Source organism: Hemibagrus wyckioides, unplaced genomic scaffold (genome assembly GCF_019097595.1).
Source record: "Hemibagrus wyckioides isolate EC202008001 unplaced genomic scaffold, SWU_Hwy_1.0 Contig20, whole genome shotgun sequence".
In the NCBI taxonomy this organism is placed as follows: Eukaryota; Metazoa; Chordata; class Actinopteri; order Siluriformes; family Bagridae; genus Hemibagrus; species Hemibagrus wyckioides.
This window is the reverse complement of record NW_026690781.1, coordinates 311,647-316,843: the sequence shown is the minus strand read 5'-3', so window position 1 is coordinate 316,843 and position 5,197 is coordinate 311,647. Positions and strand designations below refer to the sequence as shown.

The following is a 5,197-nucleotide window of genomic DNA, read 5'->3' as shown; positions in this document are numbered from 1 at the left end:
CCCACAATCCCTGAAATGCGGAGAGTCCTGTACTAGGAGGTATGCTGGCTTTCTGCACCAGGAACACCAGCCCACGCTCTGTCTAGTGGCTGATCTTCCGCTGGAGTGACAGCTCGAGTAGCTGAATGCTCGGTCAGCGCTGGCCGATTTTGTGCTCTGCAATGCAAGGTTCCCATGCAAAGCTCTGGATGATACCGCGCTGGAGCTCAAACTGCTTGGTGGTCGAGTAAAACGCCGATCTCAACTCTCCCAGGGAGCCCTCCCATATGGTCTAGCGGTCAGGATTCCTGGTTTTCACCCAGGCGGCCCGGGTTCGACTCCCGGTATGGGAACGTGACTTTATTGGATTGTCCGCAGAACTGGCGAGGAGTTCACCAAATTGCTCAGTTAATAACAGCCGGGAACCTGGTGGTGAACTGAAATCTAGCTTTTGTTGTTCAGCAGTAGTTGTTATCATGTGGGTGTGTGTGTGTGTGAAAGTTAGAGAGAGACCTTTGCACACTAACCTTGATGTGTCTGAGAAAATCAAAATATGTACCTCAGCCCTCACAACTACATGGAGTACACAAAAACAAAGTAAGTGTATTTCTGCACCTGTGGCCTTTGGATGGTGAGAAGTACAGACTAAACCTATGTATGGCCTGTGTATGAAATGCTTGTCTTTTCTTGATGGTAAAGCCAGTTTGAAACTACCTTAAAATCCTTCAGCGATACACTTTTCCATTTTTTCTGTAAAATATCTACTCTGCATCAGATTTATGAACATTGTCACCACTGCCTCGCGGTGCCTTGTGCTGATGAGGATCACATTCCTCCCCCATTTCAGAATATAACTCATGACCATGGTGTTCTGCACCAGGGTGGGTGGTCTCTCTCACTTTCTCACACTCACACACACACACACAAAAGCCAGAAACTAAGCTTTCTTTGCTCAGGCCTATCTAAAGGGTTAATGGTGCCACTTGGTCATCAACAGTAAAAATCACAAACTTTACCTCTTCCCAACAGGGAAAACCAGCAACAATCAAGAATGCATGATTATATAGTGTCATGGCTGTGCAGACAAAAAATGTGGTTATAATGGAAGTCTATGGGGCAAAAACAGCCACCAACAGTAAATTAGGGAGAAAAAATTTAATCTGATGCTGCAAAAAAAACTAAAAATGCATCAGAGCTAATGTTGTTACTAATCTTTGACATGTCCAAGACTGTGATAAAAAGTAAAAAAATCTCCAGTCCACAATCACTTTATATATTGTTTTTCCCCAAATCAGTGACATCATTTATGAACTTGGCAATTAAAGAGTTAAAATCCTGGATGTTTTTGAACATTTAGTAGTTTTGATCAGAACTGAGGTTGATTAACAGATTTATGCAAACAAAAGTTGAAAAAAAAAATCATCTGATATATTTTTACAGCAGTTTATTTTAGTGCATGTTTTCATCCCCAAACATAACATTAGGGTAGTGAATTTGAACTATTTCTATTTTTTGCAGATATATGCAGAATTCTACAGAGTTACTCGAGTTGATCTCAGGCAGATCTTTCTTAGTTACTTGGACTCACTTGCACCACGATTGATCAAGCTCTATAGATCAAGAAGTGGAGCCTTGGGAGGAGAAATTCAAATACTCCTAGACAGACTTGATGAACGGGTAACAACATCAGTTTACTTCAAATTGTGAGGTTTTAAAAAACATGACTGTATACTACAAATGTTAGCTGTAGTAAAAGCCATTTACTTTGTCCATGTTTTTCCTGCTTCCTATTTGTGTTTTAGACCACTGCTATCCTGACACACAGGAAATCTGCAGCACTTTGTGGCCTTCCCTTGTTTCTGAGAGAAAAGGAGGACAATCTACTGAGAACGTATCTGGTAATATTTTTTATCTTATCCGTCATGTCTAACATGGCTGGCCTGTGGAGACGTTTGTGAGAATGCTATCCTTTCTCAAATTGCATTTTAAGGGCATTCAGAATGTGCTATTGGGAGTGTATAGACTACAACCCAAACGACTCGCCTTAAAACAAAAATGTAAGTGTATTAAATATTTTAATGATTAGTGAACATAAGAAACCAAAACGCTCTAAATTTTACAGCAGTTGACTGACAATTTGGGTCGTCAGTAAAGTGCTGTAATATCTTAATGTTTCATAAAATGACACATAACCCAGCACACTTGCTCATTTGACTGATGTAGGATACAACTAAGCTGAAAGATAAGGGTCTTACTCAACCAATGCTGCTTGGAAGTGTGCTGGAATTTGAACACAACCTTCTGATCAAGCCTTCTGTCACTGAGCCATTACAACCATGCCAGAGCAACACCATAACTAGTTTGCATTGATTCAGCTATTTCTCCCACTGAATTAATGGCACTTAAAGATTCCAGTGAAGCAGTGCAAGCTAGCTGTAGTGATGGCTTTGAGTCTCTGATAAGAAGGTTGTGTGTTCAAGTCCCAGCACAAAACATAACTTCCTTGATTGTATCCTTGAGCAAGCCACTTCTTCTTTTTCTTATTTTTGTCCTGTATTGATTTTGACCCATAGTTTGTTGTCTCTGTAGGACACAGTCCAGAAGGAAACCTGCACTAAGGGACTCAAAGTAGATATCCTCAGTTTTGTTGAAGATGTGGCAATAACCAACCCAAACACAAGAAGTATAGCTGTGGTGCTGGAAGAGAAAATTGTGCTTGATGATGTTGATGACCTGCCAAATGCATTTGCTTTACTTTTTGGTATCATTTATGCACTTAACATTGAGTACCTGAAGAAGTATACCTTCGAGGTGACCCAGACATTATTTCTGCACCTTGGCTCTCAGTGTACTGCAAGAGTGCAGTCATTGAAGAATAAGCTTCTGAAGCTGGATGTTTAATCTTGGCTGCTGTTTATAAAAAAGTTAACAGTTATCTATGCACTTTCATAGTTTTGTTATTGGAGCTGAGTTTGTTGGACTTGTTTGTTGAACTGTTCAAGCTGCAGCTGTGAAGCCATAGCAAAGTCATTTTTGGTCTTTTTCCATTGTTTTACCCAAATCTGATTACTTAGAAATATACAGAATACTTGCTGACTCAAAAGGTTCAGACTGTAGTTTCATGGCCATAGCAGTGAATCCAGAAAAGTCGTCGTTGTATATTTCTCAATATTTCATCTAGTTGTGTTTTGTATTCAGTGATTATTTGTTCTTTTTATTTGTTTTGGTCTCAAATTCTCTAATACTGCTTTTTTCACTCCTTGGACTCAGATTGTTTATGTACCATTGTTTAATTCAGGCTTACTCTTTTATAATTGGTGCAAAATTTTATATTGTCCTATTTGCAAACTTTCTTTCATGTTTGTATCGATTTATTGCATTATAATTGATATTTTATTGAAGATAAATGATATTAATATTGAAAAGAGAGCTTTTTGTAAAATGTATATTTAGTGCCATGAATAATGTCTGGATTTTTGGTTGTGGTCATTTGTTTCTGTTTACTGGAGAGTTATTGAGACTCAATGCCTTGGTTTTATTAAATGTTATTCAATAAATAATAGCATTTATTCAAGTTGGATTGATTCATATTCTGTCTTGGAAAAGTCTCTAAATATCTGTTCACTCTTAAACTCTTCCAGTAATCAGTTCTGCTGTTTGTAACACCTCAGCTTATGGACAGACTGAGATGCAGACAGATACCATAAGCACAGACACAGCTCTTATTTTATATGCCACCATTTGCTCTTTAAAGACTTGTCTCATTTGTTTTAAAATGGATTTGAATGGGCTTGAACACACGTATGAAAACAAACAAAACGTTACACGTCTCATTATCAACTTCTTTGGAACATTTATTAATAAACTTGAACAAGCATCGGCTCTGTACATCCGACATTAACACTATAAACATTTTACATAGAGTGCATTGTATAACGTAATGACATCACACCCAAATGAACCGTAATACATTCAATAAAACGAGTAGTTCGGCTGATGCCGTAATCTAACGAGTAAGAGTGCAATACTTAACACCCACACTTGCTCTTAGCTTATTAAGTTACCTGAAAACAAAATAACAAATAAGGCTTCTCTTTCACATAAACGATGTAAACATAAACCTTTTACACTTTTAAGTACCAAACATGTCTCGAGCAAACCTCTTTAACTTTATCTTAGTGGCTGGCTTTGTCATAATGTCAGCAACCATTTGCTCTGTAGGTATTCCAAGATTACCTTGCCATCATTCACAGTTTCCTTTATAAAGTGCTACTTGATGTCAATGTGCTTGCACCTTTGCCTGTAAACTGGGTTTCTGGCTATTGCTATTGTACCTTGGTTGTCTTCATACACTTTTGTTTGTGCGTATTGGTATGTATCCATACCTTTGAGTAGCTGCTCTAAGTAGATACATTCCTGAATGGCTGATGATAAGGACATGTATTCTGCTTCGCAAGTAGATAATGCTACTGTTGGCTGTTTTCTGGTTTTCCATGAGATCAGAGTAGTAGAGTAGTAGAGGTCACAGTATTTATTTCCACAATGAAATATTGAAATTTGGAGATTTTAGAGACTCAATGGTGAGGGACAAAATAGTCTGTGGGATTCCTGATAATGGTCTCAGGGAAAGACTGTTATGTGAACCAGCTCTGACACTGGAGAAATCAGTCAATATGTGTAGACCTGCTGAAATAACTTGTGCACAAGCCAAGGAACTACATAGAGAAGATGCTGCAGTGCAGGCCATTAAAAAAGAGGAGCAAAACACATTTTGCAAAGCAAAAGCTGCAAAGAATGAAAACCCCAAAAAGTAAATGTTGAAGATGTGGAGGCAAAATCTGCAACAATAATGTCTCTCCTGCGATGTCTTGCAGACCAAGATGACCTGTTAGATCTCCTGAAAGGCTTATTGAAATTTGTTAAATATTTCAAGGACTGGGGTAGTTGAAAAAGAAAAAGGTTGATTGTAATATCTCACAGTTAAACTGCAACTATTGTGTTACTGTTAGATAAAAGAAAAAAAAGGTTGATTTTTGCATAAAAGTTAGTAATAGAAGTAAAGAATCCCAAAGATAGTGCTTTACTTTTAAAGTGGGGAAGATGTGATGTTATGAATGATTACATGTGATTTTGGTTCCGGGTGTGTGTGTGTGTGTGTGTGTGTGTGTGTGTGTGTGTGTGTGTGCGTCTGGACAGTTTAGAGGGGAACCGCAAGTTG

At 38.3% G+C, this 5,197-nt stretch overlaps 1 non-coding gene across 1 annotated transcript; it reads left to right on the top strand.

The window, feature by feature from the left end:
* Window positions 1-260: 260 nt before the first annotated feature.
* Window positions 261-332, top strand: trnae-uuc (transfer RNA glutamic acid (anticodon UUC)). Its single transcript has one exon. It is a non-coding gene; the product is annotated as a tRNA-Glu (tRNA).
* The last annotated feature ends 4,865 nt before the right edge of the window (window positions 333-5,197 follow it).